The sequence below is a fragment of the Pelobates fuscus genome, chromosome 12 (assembly GCF_036172605.1).
Source record: "Pelobates fuscus isolate aPelFus1 chromosome 12, aPelFus1.pri, whole genome shotgun sequence".
NCBI classification, from domain to species: domain Eukaryota; kingdom Metazoa; phylum Chordata; class Amphibia; order Anura; family Pelobatidae; genus Pelobates; species Pelobates fuscus.
This window is the reverse complement of record NC_086328.1, coordinates 108,384,331-108,404,327: the sequence shown is the minus strand read 5'-3', so window position 1 is coordinate 108,404,327 and position 19,997 is coordinate 108,384,331. Positions and strand designations below refer to the sequence as shown.

The 19,997-nt window shown below is 42.6% G+C and overlaps 1 protein-coding gene across 5 annotated transcripts in view; it reads right to left on the bottom strand.

Moving 5' to 3' along the window:
• NAV2 (neuron navigator 2) overlaps positions 1–19,997 on the bottom strand; it is a 322,958-nt gene that overhangs the window by 153,561 nt on the left and 149,400 nt on the right. The window lies entirely within an intron of this gene.

The following is a 19,997-nucleotide window of genomic DNA, read 5'->3' as shown; positions in this document are numbered from 1 at the left end:
GACAGCGCATACTGAGAGAGACACTATACATCAATCTATAGGGACAGCGCATACTGAGAGAAACACTATACATCAATCTATAGGGACAGCACAGGTTTAGAGAGACACTATATATCAATCTATAGGGACAGCGCATACTGAGAGAGACACTATACATCAATCTATAGGGACAGCGCATACTGAGAGAAACACTATACATCAATCTATAGGGACAGCACCGGCTTAGAGAAACACTATACATCAATCTATAGGGACAGCGCATACTGAGAGAGACACACTATACATCAATCTATAGGGACAACGCATACTGAGAGAGACACTATACATCAATCTATAGGGACAGCGCATACTGAGAGAAACACTATACATCAATCTGTAGGGACAGCACAGGCTTAGAGAGACACTATACATCCATCTATAGTGACAGCTCAGGCTGAGAGAGATGCTATACATCAATCTATAGGGACAGCACAGGCTGAGAGAGATTCTATACATCAATCTATAGTAACAGATCAGGCTGAGAGAGGCGCTATGCATCAATCTATAGGGAGAGCACAGGCTGAGAGACGCTGTACATCAATCTATAGGGACAGCACATACAGAGAGAGATCCTATACATCAATCTATAGGGACAGCTCAGGATGTGAGAGACATCACACAGCAATATATAGGGACAGCACAGGCTAGGAGACACTACTGATCAATCTATAGGGACAGCACAGAATTAGATACACTACATCTCAATATATAGGAAATAAGAAATCGATCAGAAATTCTTGAGATAGCTCAGTGGGCTAATGCATCATCAGTAGAATCTGTTCAATCCCGGCAGGTTTGACTCAGCCCTTCATCCTTCCGATGTAGATAAAATGAGTACCACTAAATTGTATAGTAACAACCCCTGGATGTTGGGTTAAGGCAGGGGTAGGCAACCTTCGGCTCTACAGATGTTGTGGACTACATCTCCCTTGATGCTTTGCCAGCAATATACATGTTATATGTTAAATGTGTAGCCCTACCATGGCATATTGCTGTTATCAGTTGATTTTAATATTATATTGATGTATAGGAAATCCCCTTGTGAGTCTTGGGATATACAAGTATATAAGAGCATTGTAAACTAATAGCATTCAGAGTTGCTATAATACAACTGTAGTAGTGTATGCTGAACAAGTGGCCACCCAATGAAATCACAGTATAGCCTTTATCACAGGTTAGGTCTCCTCCATAGAAATTGTTTATCAAAACATCCTATTGTGGGGGGGCGGGGCCTGAGCTTCATGGCGGCTGGATGTGCCTCGTTTGAGCTCCGTGCTCAATACACTTACCGAGCCAGCAAAACGTGTCCCAGCCAGCCAAAAATACTACACAAATCGGAATTTTCAGCAGACAGACCCCAGAAGCCAGCTGTGGTGCCCCGAGCTTGCAGCCCGTGGATACACGAGGTGACCATCGGGAGTGAGGCCTAGTAGTATCGCCGGACGGGTGAGGCGGCCGATCCCCCGATCCGTGCGACCTAGTGCCCTCCCAAGTGAGTTACACAGCCCTGTTCCCCCCCCTCTGGACCGGTGGGGGAGATCCCGGTCCACCCCAGCTTGTACCTGGCACTACGGGAAAGACATCTCACAGCCTCCACTGACCGAGACACTGCCCTAGCAGCCACACGCAAGATGGCGGCACGACTTACCCTGCAGGACACCCATCCCCAGCATCCTGAGCCTGAACCACTGAGCCCAGCACGGATCACACACAGGAGGCTGGATGAAATTTTTAGCCGCTTCTGGGCCAAGCTGGAGGCACGCCAATCAGCGGCTGAGAGCATCATAAAAGCACAACGTCCCAGATTCACCCCGCAGAAGCGGTGGAGCGTGCCTGACACGAACCGACCGACTGCCAAGCGCCTCTCTGTCTCTCCGGAGGCCGCAACCAATGGCCGTCCCATACGCCTTCCTGGGCCGAAGACCACCCGGAGTAAAGCTCCGAGACACCGTCCACAACGCCGGAGGATTGGCCGCCGCAGGCGGCGGCAGAACACCCAAGCTCCTGTCGGCGCCCAAAGAAGGGAAGACCCGGCCTCATCGAGATACCGAGTCAGTGGAAAGCAGGTGCAGGCCTTCACAACGACCTGGGGCTGGCTGATGGCCATCACACACAGGCAGCCCGCTGCCACCCTGTGGACTTACCTGGATGAGGGAATCACCTTACCTAGCAAGGGCATTGGCTGAATATGGACTCTCGGCCCCAAGGGCAATATACAATTAGATATGCAGAGATCAAACCGTCCACCCGTACATGTCACCTACTGTATGGACTTAACTTTACTAGCATAGTCAAATTAACCTCACTGAACCTTACCCTTTTGTGTTTGCTGTTTATACCCTGATGGTGTTTCACAAGTCGTTATATTGCTATGACACTATAGTCTCACAGGTCTCCACATGCTAGCCATATTGATTCCAGTATGTACCTCTTAGAGCAAAATGAAGCTTATAACATCTCTTCTATGTACTAATAGGGCTACTACCACCAGACTCTTTAGCACCTAGTTTGTTACATCTTTTACAAGAAGCTTGAGACAAAACAGCTTAGGTAATCCTTCTCTATCGCTTAGTCTGACTGTTCATGCTTATCCTTTTGAGAATCACTAGACGCCGACATACTTTGTGCACATTCTGTAATGCAGAACACTTACTCCAATCTTGACCAACTAGTGAGACAAGAGATGCATAAACACTATCGCATTAGACATAACCTGAGCTAAACACCATATAAATGAAAAGGTAATAACACTTCTGTTCTACCAGCGAATACGACCTCACTTAAGTCCAACCACTACTCTCTTTACTACTACGTTAAACTTACCAGACCAACTCCTATTAATAAAAAATGAGGCTCAAAGTTAAGCACAGATGATATATACTGCATTGTATTGTACCCGTTATGTATGAAGCATTATCGTCTCCCCTCTCTCATTCTGTATCCCATATACTTTTATGCCTCAATAAAAAAAGAGATTGACAAAAAAAAAAAAACCTCCTATTGTATTGTGACTTGTTAACTTCAGTTGTCTTTGGCTGGGAAGATAAGGATTGTAAACATGAGTTCTTTCCTATAACAAGGCAACTACAATATAAAACCTTTAACTATATTACAAAAGCACCACGATCTATTCACACACTGCAGATAATACATTAATTTTACTGTGTATGAGAGGAACTATGTCAGCCAGATCACAGTATGTCACACCAAAGCTGCATTAATATGGATTTAGATAGACTTGTCAGAGCGAGGAAACTTGCGTTGTTGGACAGTGAACTAACCTTCCAAGAAGGTCTTGGAAACATTTGACTGCAATGCCATTGGTATAGTGTTAAATCCACAAGCATGGTGTGTGGGGTGGGTGTGTGTAGGTGACCCTCCCCTGTTCATTTCCAGACTCGATATTTAAAAGGACACTATAGTCACAACTTTAGCTTAATTAAGTAGTTTTGGTGTATAGATCATGCCCCTGCAATCTGACTGCTTAATCCTCTGCCATTTAGCAGTTGAATCACTTTGTTTATGCAACCCTAAGCACACCTCCTTGCATGTGACTTATACAACCTGCCAAAACACTTCCTGTAAAGAGTCATCTAATGTTTATACTTCCTTTATTGCAAATTATGTTTATTTTAAAATGTCTTATCTCCTGCTCTGGTATTAGCTTGCTATGCGCTACAGGAGCCTCTTGTATGTAATAAAAGTTTAATTTATAGAGCAAGATAAAAAATGTTTAAAGTAAGTTACATCTAATTGAAAATGAAACCATTTTGTTTTCATGCAGGCTGTGTCAGTCATAGTCATGGGAGGTGTGGTTAGGGCTGTATAAACAAAAAAAATGATTTAACTCTTAAATAACAATGAATTGAGCGGTAAAACCTAAGAGTCTGGATCTATATAAAAAACTGCTTCATTAAAGGACCACTCTAGGCACCCAGACGACTTCAGCTTAATGAAGTGGTCTGGGTGCCAGGTACCTCTAGGATTAACCCTTTTTTTTTATAAACATAGCAGTTTCAGAGAAACTGCTATGTTTATAATGAGGGTTAATCCAGCCTCCAAATCCTCTAGTGGCTGTCTCACTGACAGCCGCTAGAGGCGCTTGCATGATTCTCACTGTGAAAATCACAGTGAGAGCACGCAAGCGTCCATAGGAAAGCATTGTAAATGCTTTCCTATGCGACCGGCTGAATGCGAGCGCGGCTCCTGCCGCGCATGCGCATTCAGCCGATGACGTCGCGATCAAGATGGAGAGGAGGAGGAAAGCTCCCCGCCCGGCGCTGGAAAAAGAGGTAAGTTTAACCCCTTCCTCTCTCCAGAGCCCGGCGGGAGGGGGTCCCTGAGGGTGGGGGCACCCTAGGGTACTCTAGTGCCAGGAAAACGAGTATGTTTTCCTGGCACTAGAGTGGTCCTTTAAGCTAAATTTATTTTGGTGACTATAAGTTAAAGAAAGCAATCTTCAGGAAAATGTATCAAACTTAATCTATGCATGCTGTAGATTCCTTCAAGACTATTTTATATACAATTTTACAGCAGGGCAAGGTGTAGTGACAGGTTCACTTTAATCTCCAGGACAGAACGAAGGTATTTATTTAACAGGCATCATTAATCATCCAGTGAAATACCATAAAATTATTTTGCACTGTAGCATTTAGTAGAGAGGAAGAAACCTATGAATAAACGGTGGAGATTCTGACACAGTATGCATTTAGAGTGATATTTTGAAGGTAGTCAATGTACATTGCAGTCTTCATAACCCTAATGGCTACGTGATTCATTTTTTACTTCCTATGTAATTTGAATCCGCACCTACTAATAAAACCTATGTTTTATATTTTGCTATTATGAGTCGGGGAGAGTTAGTATTTTTGTCGGTGGTTGGAAACAGACACAAATATAACCATAGATGTACTCACCTTTTTACAGTGCCAAGAGTCACACTGTGCAGGTGCCATGCTTCTCCCAGTGATGTATCAAATCCAGTGCTTCTCTATGAAGTATCAGAGGGCAATCAATGTCTTTTGCAATGCACAAGGACGCTGAACGTCAAATAACAGAGTCTCACACACGGTTAGTGGTGAAGCTTCCTCTAATAGCTGATTAGCTCTACAATGCAAACATTGCATGTCCAAAACAATGTTTAACATTGCATGACCAAAACATCAGGGCACTGCACCCAAACTATGTCATCTCAATTAAGTTCTGGGTTCCTATAATGTCCCTTTAATTTATCTTCATTTCCATCTAACTGTTTGAAGATTTCAAACGAACATTCTTCAAAATCAGGGCAATAAACATAATTTACCAACTGAGTGCTGAATGCCATTTACGGGGCATTTGGTATTATAAGGACTGCTAGCCCGAGATGACAAAGACTAAAGAACAATGAAAAAAAAAAACAACCTTAAACAGAGAAACTGTGATTATTGAATTTCTTGGTCAGTACAGAAATCTGGCAGTTTAAAAAATCACAGCCACCCGCTTCACATCCACCCTCTTCATTGCACCAGCAAGGGGCAGGTCATGCTACAGGGGTGTCCCAGTCATTGTTCTGCATGTCCCATACTACAGACCATCATATTGAAACGCCTCACTTGGATTGCAATCTTCTATTGTCATTGAAATCTTTACAATCCCCCCTGCAGTGTGTTTCACAAAGGGCCAGGATCAGGATATGCCATTCTCTCTAGCGCAAGAGCTTTGGGACAGTTTGAAAAGTTTCTTCAACCTTCTTTTTGTTTTGTGTACCCTGTAGGCCCATGGAAATGCTTGATTAATCCCCTGAAAGTGAGGTAAACATCCTAACATAAAATATCACTAAAAGGACACTCCAAGCACTATGACCTCTTTTTACACAGCTAATAGTAGAAGGGGGTCTCTGTCTGGTTTTTCCAGTCATTTTACATTTACAGAGCTATACAGGCTGGAAAAAGGAAAAAGGACGTAACTACAGCCGACTGACCTTTCTACATTCCCTGAAGCTACTATTGATCAAAAAAAAAGGCAAAGGGTCCACGTCAAGCGACTGACAATATTGTTGTAAGATGGGGAAACAAATTACTACAATATGGCATAAATGTTTCTCCTTAGATCAACCAACTGTTAATGTACGCATATTAATTATTTCAGTCCTGAATATCATACTTTGATTTTTTTTTGATTTTTTTTTTAAAGCATTCAGTCCTTTTTTGCAGGAATCAATAGAGCCTATTTGCCCGTGTCCCACAACCCTGTGATGTCATAGGGAAGCCAAGCTTTCCATCAAATCTGTGCAAGTCATGTAATGCCTCGTTTCCACTGAGCGGATCGGTTCGGGTTGGTACAGTTTGGAAGGTTTAGAATGGACCAGCCCATTCTGGTGAGCGTTTCCACTGCAAGTCAGACCTTCAGGGCCATGCAGGGTTTAGAAAAAATGCTCTTCCTGTCCACCAATCAATGGATTGTATAGTAGATCCGCCCTAACCGAACCGTTCCATTTTCTATGGCCCTACATCTGAAGCAGGGCCCTGAATGGATCGGTACGGTTCGCTTGTATGGACCACTTTCATAATGGAAACACCCAAAATAGCGAACCGTACCGAACTGAACCGAACCGATCCGCTCAGTGGAAACGAGGCATAAGCCACAGATGGGATCCCAAGGACCAATAGTTTTATTCATGAAAAAATAAACATGAATGTAACTACTCTGAAAGTTTCCAGAGGCTTTTACCATCCTGGTATAAACACGTCAGCAGAGATCTTGTATTGTCCTAATGTGCAACATTATTATATCACCGCAAAGTGAATTATTTACATTTTTACAGGATGTTTAATTTAAAAACAAAAATACTAAATAATAATACATTGGGGTAAAAGAGAGGAGTACAGAATGATGCAATTGATGCAGTCATTCTTTCCTACGGTATATGAAGAAATCACTACAGAGGTCACAGAATTAAGACGTTTTAATACTATGTGTGAAAACATCGGGAATATTTTGAAATGTGTCACTGTACCTTGTTTATTGGACTAACATAATATTTCAAAGACAGGCTTTCAAGAGTTTTCCTCTCTTCCTCAGGTCTGGATTAGCCATATTAGTCTACTGGACTAATACGGCTAATCCAGTCTACAATATATATATATATTTAGTCAACACAGTGTTAAACAAAAATCTGCACACCAGTCAAGCCATAAGACTTGCTTTTCCCACAGAAATCACAAATTTGCAGTGATGTTCCTACCGCAAAGGATTCTGTTTGGGCATATGCAAATAAGTTCAACAACGAATCACCTTTTTGCCTCATTTCATTTTAAACATGGATTCCTTTCAGTCTGTCTTTGCTGTATGCCAGTGGTTCCCAAACTTTTTAGGTTCAAGGCACCCTTAATATTTCAATATTTTTTTCAAGGCACCCCAAGTCAAAACAATTTTCTAGGTGTATATGTACATCATATATGTACAACGCTGCACTGGGCCCCTAATCTTGAGAGTGGCACTGGTAGATTATTTAAACAATCCAGGCACAATAACCACTACATTACGTTGTAGTTGTTATGGTGCCAGTAGTGCCCTCCAATGGTAAGCAGTCAAACTGTTTAAAAACATAGGATCTGCCGGGATAAGGGCTGTAGTGGGGGTGGGGGTTGGGGGTATATATGCAGTCACACACACACACACACAACAAAACAAAACTGCACAAAATAGATAACAATAATTAACCGATTGATTATGAATGTATCATCAGAATTAAAATAATTCACATTTTTACAATAACCAGAACGTTACCTCATTTTGGGGTAACCTATCAAATCGATAAAATCGTTTTCCAACTTTTAGTCAGTATAGAGTGTTTTCAATGGGATCACAATTAAAATATATCACAGCGGGGGGCGGAGCCTGGCAGCCATGCCGAGCGGTCGCAAACTACATGGGCTCCGACACAAATTGCCCACATACCGCTGTAAATAACGGACAAAGCCCTTAAAATCGCCTGTACAACTGCCCCAGAAAAAGGGAGTTCCCTAAGCGGCAACAAGCGACAGGAGTCCCGACCGCAAGCGATAATTCCGCACCGGGGATCGACCCGAGGCCTACAGAGGGCTCGACCGGCGAAACACGAGGGAGGCGGCCGATCCCTCAGCCACAGCAGTCTTCTCGGCTGGAGGTCTCCCCAGAATACTTTACCTCCCCCCCCCCCTGCCGGTGGGGGACATCCCGGCAATCATAAGCGACGAACCAGCTACAGCAGCCTGTTAAAAATGGCGGAGACTGAGAACTCTCAAGTGCAATCAAGCAGTGACACTGCAACAAACCCTCAAAGCTCTGTAGACTACCTCCTACAAAGGCTTGACGAGCATTTTAAGCGATTCTGGGAAGCCCTAGAGCACCGCCAAGCACAGTCGTCTCCCCAATCGTGGGTGGCTGTTAAAGGAGGTGAGAGTCGGAGAGGAGGGGGGACTCCCAAGGGCCTAGCTAAAGCACACCTACCCGAATCCCCCACTACAGGCCTACCTGGGCCGAGGGCCACTAAGGGCACGACCCGAAGGCATCGTCCGCACAGGAGGAGGGCCCACCACCGAGGACGGCGGCAAACCATCAGGACCCCCCACAACTCCTACCCCAGGAGGAATTCGGTCCGGAAGGGTTACCGGGTCCGTGGACCGCAGATGCCGGCCTTTCTACCGGCCCGGGGCTGGAGGGAGAACCTACCTCGCTCCCAGCGTGCCACCGCCTATGAACACTACCCTACTCCATGGACTATGAGCTATGACAGGTGCCCAGAATGGAAGGGTCATCCCCACAGGGGCTGCTGCGGAACCCAGCCTGATGGAGCTAACGGCAATTCACGAGCTGTGCCCAGTCAGGGCATTGGGTGAAGTGACTACGATGGGGAATTGTCTGATACCACGTTGCCGAAGCACAAAATATGAGGAGTACCTCACCCGACTACTCTTTGGGCTATGTAACTCAGCTCATGTTTAAATTTACTTATATATTTTCTTTTCGCTAGCTTTTTCCTATGTTTTTCTGTAAGTTAAATACATAAGTGTTCTCAGATCGGCTCATAGCACACAAGCCTCCTCATGTAGAAGGTCTCAATTAGTTGATCCTCTTCACCTGCTAGACTAGAGGCAAGCACAATACACCCCATAAGATGAGGGTAAAATTAAGCGTGGTCCAACCTGTTGACTTGCCGCTGATACTTCCTAAATACCACCTTTCTAGTTAACCTGTTGACTTTGCATTTTGTGACTTTTTATGTTTATAGTACTTACCACATGTCCTGCATAGGCTTCATTAGGCTGCTTAAATTTTTACATTGTCATAGACGTATCCATGCCAGCACAGAGTCGCCAGCCATAATACTAAACGCATGCCTCGTTAACTGACGGGTTGCTTTCCATAGTCATACTGCAATTAAGTTTAAAGATGTACAAATCTTGACCCCCAACGAAAATGTGCATTGGTATAGCTAGCCTATAGGCCATCACTGGTCAGCTTAATGTTAGACGACAAGTCACGGCTTAGACTACCTGTCCCAACACCCATGTCACGACATACGTGCTAGATTACTGTAAAAACTTTGTTTTAACCACATTTGCTGATCTATACACAGCAATGAAATGCCGAACTAATATAAATAGTTGTACCTGCAATCACAACCACAGACGAACATAGCATGTGAACTTAAGACGTGCATAACCTAATAATCATTATGTGTTACGCACTCCTAGAATACAACATGCAACTCACTAACACATATACGCTAATAATGAGTACTGTTATCCTGTTCATTTTATTTTACTTAACATTCTATGTACACTCTCATGCACAAGCCATGATCTCCTCATATGTTTCTTCTCTACCTATTTCTCCATGACATGCTACCATATTCAAAACCACACGTGCACCTAAACTACTGTTTTCGAGATCATTTAAATATTATAAAAAAATGTGCCTGTATATCAAATGCCATACCATGTAATAACAATGTTTACCTATTCTACCGGATGTCGCTGTTGTGGCACACGCCGGCTGTTTGTTCATTCCGTGCACAACCAAAATAAAGAATTAAAAAAAAAAAAAAAAATATATCACAGCATTTTACTGCTGGTAACTCTACCACAGCTAAAAGTCTTCATTGACTGAAAACCAGGCTTTACTCATGTGATATACTATTAAAAAAAATAGCCATAAAACAGAAGTGTATATGTAAAAGCGAGAATATATATCTCAAAAACATCGCTCGCATCCGCCCATATTTAACACCCTGCCATTGTCCTCTCTCGCCTTGACTACTGGTCTCAGTGGTCTTACGTGTTCCCAGATTGCACCGCTGCAATTTATAATGAATGCAGCGGCAAGGCTCATTTTCCTGTCCGCCCGCACCTCCCACACCTCCCTCTCTGTCAGTTAAATTTAAGATGCTGGTGCTTGCTTACAAGTCCCTACATAATGCTGCTCCAACCTACCTATCCTCCCTAATACACAAGTATGCCCCATCGAGGCCCCTGCGCTCTGCTAAAGATCTACTTCTATCCTCTGTCGGTACTCCGACATCTGATGCTCGCCTCCAACACTTCTCCTGGGCTGCACCGTTCCTATGGAACACCCTTCCCTTCTCCGTTAGACTTTCACCCAGTCTAAACTCCTTCAAAAAAATCTTTAAAAAACACACTTCTTCAGGAAAGCATATCATTTAAACTGTTAGCAGGTTTTCATCCCCCACACCCTGACTCCTCTCCTGCAACTGTCAAAAATAGGCAAAGTTCTCAGTGAATACTTTTCAAGCAACCCATTTCATTACCCCTACCCTTTGTGACTACACCACTCCCTCTAGCATGTCAGCTCATTAGGCAGGGCCCTCAACCCCTCTGTTCCTGTGCATCTATTTGTCTGGTTACAATTAAGTGTCTGTTAGTCCACCCATTGTACAGCGGTACGGAATTTGATGGCGCTATATAAATGATAAAATAATAATATATAAATAACAAAAAAAACAGGGTGCACTCACAGGTCTTGAACTGAAGTTAGCTGGTGTATTTAATGAAAAATGAAATATCAATATTCACTGTGTACAAAAATCAATCGTTTCAACCCCATAACTTCCTCTTAGTAGCGTCAATCGTGGTGACAGCTACCCCTTTAAGGCTCCTCCTACTAAGCATTCTTATACATCCAGTATTCACAAAATACCAAATGGGGGTTCAGCTTTCCTAGGTAGATACAAATTTAATAATAGTGTAATACTCTGACAATAAGGATAACTGCTTTAGTAACGGTTACACTCACAGGACACATGTTGAGAATGTGCCTCAAAGCCTTGCTGGAGCGTCCCAGGGGGCTGTCAACACTCTTTTACTCATACCTTTGTATGTTTTTCTTACTAGGAATACTCAGGAACATTAGGTACAAATTTAAATAAATGTATTCCATAAAAAAAGAAAAAAAGAAGCTCCCAGGCGTTTCATCTTACATCTTAAGACTTCTTTAGGGACTGCATGCATATGAACAAAAGTAAAAAAACATGTATTGCTTTTTACTTTGTTCATATGCGTTTTATGTATGTACATTGTTTTTAAATACCATTTGCACTTAGCAATTAACAAATAGGAAACCGTAAAATAGGCAATGCCAACTTAATGCAATAAATAATTAGAAGATTAAAAAAAACATAATAAATATAATATTGAGTTGTGTTATGGAGCGCTGATTGGGCAGTTTAATCCTACACCATGTTTTGTGTGGTCAATGGATTGTAGCAGAGATTTGGGGTCTTTCATAGTAACCCTCGCTAGATGTTTTGTACCTACGGATAGACTGGAGACCTTTACATGAGGATGAAATTTAAAAGGCCATTCTGCTGCATTAATCAGGATTCATTAAAAAAGACGATGCCCTTATCTGCTTCGAGCATCCCTGGATTTTGGAAGTTGTTCTGCATTTTAAGAAGTCTCAGAGGGTCACCCTCCCTCCTGCCAGGCAAAAAGTCTTTCCTTTCTTCAAGCTTATCTCTGAGTGATTCCCAAGATGACATCATCACAAGCCATTCTCCTCACTTCAAAGCCCTGTGTGCAGTCACTTTATCTAGCCCAGGCCACACATAGATTAGCCAGGGACCCTTTGTGTAATGATTTGCCTATCTCCCAGCAGGACAGTATGGGTGGAGCGAGAAAACAATAGTAGAGGATTGGAAAAGGAACAAACAACACAAAGAAACAGTTAACTTAAAAAAGCCCTGGAGGACGTACGCAATATAAATCCATATAAAAGAAACAAACACATACACACAGACACACAAGAACAATTTAGGAAATGTGCATTGTCCAAAGAGCTTTACATTAACATAAACCTGATCAAAACAGGACAAGAATAATATAGGATTGATTTAACGTTATCTAAAGGAAATGCTAATGTAACCTATTAACAAACGGATGGATCATGGTGGAAATCAGTAAACTGGTAAATATTCAGAGTGGATCAAAGCCGTTTGCAGGCTGCTTAGATAACCTGGACCTACTCTGCCTCTCCATAGCGTGTCCCATAAAGACACATGTTCTGCAGGACTACAGTAACCAACGCTAGGAAACATGGTTGGAGTCTCCAGGCAGATCCTGACATAGACTGAAACCAGTATGAAAATAAATGCATCCATGTCTTAAGGAGAGCTGGGGCAGCAACACATATATTAAAAAAGGACAAAGATAAGAGCATACGCAAAATAAAACTAAATATACAGCAGCAAAACGCAGACATTTATTCAACAGTTCTTACACAAGGCACTTATCAAAAAACATTATTATGAGGGCGGAGCTTGACAGCCAAACCAAGCGGCCACGAAACTCCGGAGCTCCGAGGCACAAGCGTGAAAAACTGGAAAAAATACCATCACAAACTACACCTAAACCACGGCAGAGACCCCCAGCTCCCCCCTAACACTATGGGACGCAAAACAAAAAAGCCAAACCTGGAAAAAAACAACCCGGGACTCATCATAGGAGATATGTGGAGACAGGCCCGATGAGAAAGCGGACACAACATGGCGGCGCTCCACGGAGGATGCTCTGATTTCTCAGACGACCTCTCAGGAGAGGATTACTTACCAGCTCCCAGGGCAGGAAGGCCCTCACAACCGACCAACGACGATCCAGACTCCACACCAGTGACAGTGTCGGTCCTCAAGCAAATACTCGCGGACCACCATAACGACATCCATAAAGACATCACTGCACTGAGAGGTGATCTAAAAGGGGTGACAACACGCTTAAATACAATGGAGGGCCGAATGGAAACAAATACCCGGGGGAACTTAAACGTACTGTGCAAGAGCTACAGCTACAACAACGCTCACACGAACACCGCATGGCCGAGCATGAAGACGCCAGACGGCGTGACAACCTAAAAGTCAGGGGACTCCCGGAGGATATCTCCGAAGCAGAGCTACCGAAGGTCGTTAAACGTCTGCTCGCAATGATCCTGCCACCAGCACGAGCAGACCACATACACCCCCGACTACCTCTTCAGGGTCCCCAAATCACCGAAGGCACCTACCGGGGCCACCCGGGACCTCATAGTTGCATTCCGAAACAGAATGGACAAAACAGCAGTACTGGATGCCCTGCAGGGCAGGACACCCCACCAATTCGAAAACTGGGCGCTGAGCTTCCATGCCGACCTCTCCAGCGGTACCCTGACGTGGAGACGTTCCCTTCAACCACTAACCACACTTCACCACCAACAAGGCTTTAGATACCGCTGGAGACCGTCCCACACTCTCACAATCCAGCAGGGATCGGTCTCACACCAGATACGGGACATATGCGATGCAGCACCGCTCCTGCACTCACTGGGCATACCTATGGACTCCCTCAATCAAACAGGCCAGAAGAGCCCGGCATCCCCGCAGCACGGCTGGGACCCGACAAGAACTGTCCCGTTCTTACCACAAGGACTCACACCCGGCCCATACGTTGCTGTTACCACTTGAACTGGGCCAGGTGCCAGATCGTCAAGCTGGCTGTGCACCTGTGGGTATTGTCATAGCCCCGGACGTTTTCTACACTTTAACCCCAACGATGGTGGCTTATACTACCACAGTTTACTAACCACTTTTCTTGTCCCTTAACGCAACAGTAACATACCTAATCACGTCACTGAGTAGGTGACACACATACCTGCCAGGGCCATCACACTCGGGCAGAACCCCCATGGACACACACCACCCCTTATCGCCTAGTCGTAGCCTCACTTAATTTACTAGACATCACACATGTATATGTTTACTGTCGGAGTTACATTCGCTTAAATTTATTGCACCCGTACGCGGGCTAAACCCCGAACTGGATGCTACTCAGACATAGCCACACACCGTTAGAGAATAGCGTTAACAATTTATATATATATATATATATATATATATATATATATATATATATATTTTTTTTTTATTATTATTATCAGTCTCTTTCTCATCGTACTAGACACGCACAGTACACACACTTTTGTCATACTCGTAAATCCTTATTTTTGCATGTGCCAACTTGATATGGGCTCACACATTGCACGCCACCCCCATCGGAACCGCAGAGCTGTCAACACTACAGGACAGGCACCAGGTCGCTGGGATCTCTATTGGCCCACCAGCAATATACACAGCGCATATAACCCACATTCTACTGTTTAGATATTGCTCCTATTTACCAAGCACCAGGTTATCTTTGCCTCCGCCAACCCACCATGGGCACATACCTATCAATATGACTGCCAAGCTGACTATATTATCCAACGTACACGGTGTTAGTCTTGCCTTTATTAACCTTATAACGTGTTACCTTGCTATATTTGCTAAAGCGGTTGACAACCCGCAAGACACGCCTGCACTGATCCTTATACTTATTCACCCACAGACACAGTTTGTTTTAATAAAAAAAAAATGTTTAGATATTAATGCTATTTACCAAGCACCAGTTTATCTTTGCCTCCACCACCCCACCATAAGCACGTACCTATCAATACGACCGCCAAGTTGATTATATTAACCAAGGGGCACTGAGTTAATCCTATCTTTCTTAACCTCACAACGTGTTACCTTACTGTATTTACTAACCCGGTGACTGCCTACAAAGCATTCCTGTACTAATCCTTCTACATATTTACCCACAGACACAGTTTGCCATACAAAAAGTTATTTAAAAATTGTGCACAGTATGATCTATGCCATGTTACACTCTGTTGTCAAATAGTCTCCTACAGCTGTTGTGGCGTAGCAGACCTGAATGTTATCCTATGCACGAACGAAAATAAAGAATTCATAATTTATAAGGAGTTTAAAAAAAAAAAAAAAAACAACAACATTATTATTATTATTATTAGCATTTATATAAAGCTAACAAAACAGATAAAACAACTGTTCATTGCAAACTTATATTAACTAGTCAGTCAGATAAAATAATGTTACAAACACAAACAATTCGAAAAAAAATTGATCAGCTGAAATATATACCAACATAAGTTGAAGGAAAATGCAGGTGAAATTAAATCAAAACATTTTCATGTTCGATATAAAACTCAGTCAGGAGTGATTTGTTAATTTGTCCCCTGGGATAATGTACGTAGATTACAACGCGAAGTAGAGAGAGTAACATTGAGGGACAACTGCATGTAGTGGGTATGACGTTTAGACTGTTCCTTCTATCCTCGTCGGAAATTATTTAGACCTGACAAGGAAAGAAAAAAAAAAACATTTTCTGGTGGGTGCGATGAGCTGTAGAGTATAGTGGCTCTAGAAGAATGTGAAAAAAAATTGATTAACAACAGATTTATCTGTGATAGGTTTTAGAAGTGTCTGAGATGAATGTGTCTTGTAGCTTACAGTGTCAAACTGCCAGTACACTATGTACAACACTGAGCAGAGGTGTTATTACACAGAGTGCCACTAGGTGACACTACAATTACATTCTACTGCAATATGCAGAGTGAATTCTTGGAAAACTGCAATAAGTACTTTTAAAAGAACATTCCAAGTGTCATAACCATAAACAACCATAGTGTTATGTAGTGGTTATGGTGTCAGGAGTGCCATGATGCCCACCTACCGCTAGGGAGTCCAACCGTTAGACTTTCACCCAGTTTCCGGTGTATTTATCGCGAGGCTGACAAGGCATTTGTCCCCCATTTAGATGCATAGCCCCTACTAGCAAAACACAGGTGGAGGCTTGGGGGGGGGGGACACTATGTCCCCCCACCAGTTAATAGATGCCCCACCACAGGGCCATTTGTTGACCCCCATTGAGTGAGAGAGGGCTCAGGGGGCTTAGGAAGTGGCTGAGAGCACAGCTCCCTCCTTGTAATAAACTGAACGAACTAACAAACGAACATCGATATTCGGTGTTTGTTCGTCTGAAATTTCTATTAATTCCTTTCGTCTTTCTGATTAATGAATAGACAAAATTACTGTCCGAATATCGGATAATAGCGAATGCCCAAGTGTTTAATTGGGCATGCGCGGGAATTTCACAGCGCTATCTAGTGTGGGCAGATGACATGTCCCACAGGGACTTCATCTGCCCACACAAAGATGGCAGAGCCCAGGACCTAGGTACGGGCACGAAATGAAGATTTTAAAAATAGGTAATATGGGTGGTTAGGGGCATTTTGGGGTGACAAAACATATTGTGAAAAAGAACAACATTATCACCAGAGAAGGTTTTGCAATAAACAGCCTGCAGTGTTAAATGAACCAACATGGGGTCCGTCTTAACAAATCTACTACCCTTTCTATACCAGTATTAGCCATTACTGCTTCCACTAGACGACTATTCCAGGTATTTACTACCCGTTTAACTATCACCGTGAGTCTTTACCACTTCCACTAGAAGGTTATTCCAGGTGTCTACTACTCTTTCTATATCACTGTTAGCTTTTACTGCTTCCACTGGGAGGTTATTCCAGGTATCTACTACTCTTTCTATATCACGGTTAGCTTTCACTGCATCCACTGGGAGTTTATTCCAGGTCTCCTTTACTAATTATCACTCTTACTATTTCGATTAAATGAATCATATACTACCACCTCAGTCTCGGACAAACTTGAAATCCTCCATTCTAGTTCCTTTTCAGTAAAAACCAACCTGCTCTTGTTCAGTGAATCCCTTAAAATGTGGGCAGTTTTAATCAGGGTTCCTCTCCGTCTATCCTAAGAGGTGGATAGTGAAAATAACCTTTTTACTGACAGTCTAAGAGCAATGAAAAGTTTTATTCTGTAGAATGTTTTAAATTCTCATCTCTCCAGCACACATCAATAAAGCAAACCATCTCATAAACACATAGAATATAGAAAACAGCAGACAATGGTATGTATGTGCTGCTTTAATAGAATACAATACACATCTGTTTACTGCGGAAAGTAAAACAGGGGTATATAAACTGCAACAGAGAAATCTGGATATTACCGAGGAGAGGAACCCGGCCACCTTACTCCTTGTTTGTTCTGCAAACTCTAGTTTAATGGGCACAAAACTGGCACTGCTGTCTACCCGCACAGCCTTATTAAATTAATACGCTCGGGCTGGTGCGAGGAGCTGAATTTCTGCCTTTTCACTGATCTTATGAAAGTGTAATGTAGCAATATGTTCTGGATACACGCGATTGCCAATCCCAAATACCAGCCTGATATTTCACTAATTCATTCTCCGCTCACGGCGTAATATGCAGCGCTGGTACAGCAGCCAATTGGGCATTATTAAAGCATTGTGGCTGGAAAGGCTGGGTTTGGCTGGTGTCTTATTATTCTGCACATGAAGTGGTGCCCTCAACCCTCATCCGATAAAACATTTGCATTGAGTTTGGCCCAGGGGTTAGATTAGAAAGCCGCTGTATTCACAGATAATGTCTTCAAAGTGAATATATAATAAAGACAAGTACTCTGCTTATCGTGTGATATCCATATTATTCTAGTTCAAAGCACTGGAAACTCTCTCAAGACATTATTATAGAGCTTGTCAATGCGTTGTACTAAGGTTCAAATATACAAACCCTGCAACAGAGATAATTCTAAAAAAAAAACAAAAAAAAACACTGCAAGGTGAAGCTCTGATTGAGCTACATCTCTATTAGAAATTATTCTAGAGAGCAGCAAAGTGAATCTACATTAGAAATTATTCTAGAGAGCAGCAAAGTGAATCTACATTAGAAATTATTCTAGAGAGCAGCAAAGTGAATCTCCATTAGAAATTACTCTAGACCAGCAAGGTGAGTCTCCATTAGAAATTATTCTTGAGAGCAGCAAAGTGAATCTACATTAGAAATTGTTCTAGAGAGCAGAAAAGTGAGTCTCCATTGGAAAATATTCTAGAGAGCAGAAAGGTGAATTTTCATTAGAAAATTCATTAGAGAGCAGCAAGGTGAACATCCATTGGAAATTATTCTAGAGAGCAGCAAGGTGAACATCCATTGGAAATTATTCTAGAGAGCAGCATAGTGCATCTCCATTACCAATTCTTCTATTCTAGTACAGCAAATGAAAGCTAGTTGAAGCTTCATTAGAGATTATTCTAGAGTGCAAAGCAGTAAAGCCCCATCAACGATTATATACTAGAGTCAACTAGTGGAATCTCCATTAGTGATTATTCTAGAGCTCAGCACCATGAGTTTCCATCAGAAATTATTCTAGAGTGCAGCATGGGGAAACTCCAACAGAGATGGAGTGCAGCATGGGGAAACCATCAGAGATGATTCTATAAAACAGTGGGGTGAAGCTCCAAAGATTATCCTAGAACTCTAGAGATCATGCAACCATGTGGTACAATGCAATGAAATAGGAGATTATTCTATAATATACTGTAGTAAAGATCCATTAAATATTCCCGAATGCCGAGCAATACATTTCCATTACAGGTCATTCTAGATCAGAGCACAATTCCGGTACAGCAGTGAAAATCTAATCTGCATCCCACTATGGTAAATAGAAATATTCAGACATATTGGTGCTCAGTACTGAGAAGTTATTATTTCAGAGCTGCTGCTTCATCATCATCAGATCTCAGTGCAACAAAGTGTATTAAACTATAATTTATATACTCTAGTCCACTGCTGTCACATTATTTGCACTGTAACTAGTGTAAGCAGACTGCTCTCAGCTTCTTTTCCTAACCAAACACACACACCTCTGTCAATGTCACAGTCCGCGCAGGACACCCAGGGGGACATGGACTGAGTATTGAAATTCTCAGAAGGTTATAATGCTCTCCAAAAACAAGCCCAGCTTGCTATCAAGTTTGCAGCTTCGTACAGAGAACAAGCCACAAATATATCGTCCAGAGAAGAAAGCGGTCACCTTTAACTCTTTGTGTGCAAGCCATGCCATATCTGATTAAAATATATATTCTGCTATTATCAATCATTCTGATTTGCAGAAAAAGATTAAAGACCAGATTCAGGGTGTTTTAAGGATTATTTGGTGTACCTAAAATCTCTTGTTCGCTTCACTGGTTGGCAGTCTGAATAAAACCATGTAAGAGCATTATTTTAAACACTAGCGTGGCAACCCTTCGGGGCTGTTTAATAAGCTTGTACACTGTGGCTGGGATCCCTCTGATAGCTGTGCCTCCCTGGGTATCAGGAAAGAGGAGAGGGAAAAACAGTGAGAGACTCTGAAATTGTGGGTCATATTGAGGCCATAGGCATAGCTCCATGGCTTTAATTTTGACATTTTTGGAATAGCAAGGTGCCATGTGAAAGTGGAGTGGAAAAACCAAGTCTATATTTCATGCTCTGAGCACCTGCAATGAGGGAGCTAGAATTCTCCACGTCCAAAAACCCAAGTGCAGCAAGAGTGGAGCCTCAGCAAAGTTTTCCATAATCACTGTGTCTGAGTGCATTCCAGCAGCCGAGGAATGGAAAACCGTTTCCTATTACAAAATGTACCAATAGTTCACGTCTAATAATACACGGCAAAAATGGCATATTATGTAAAT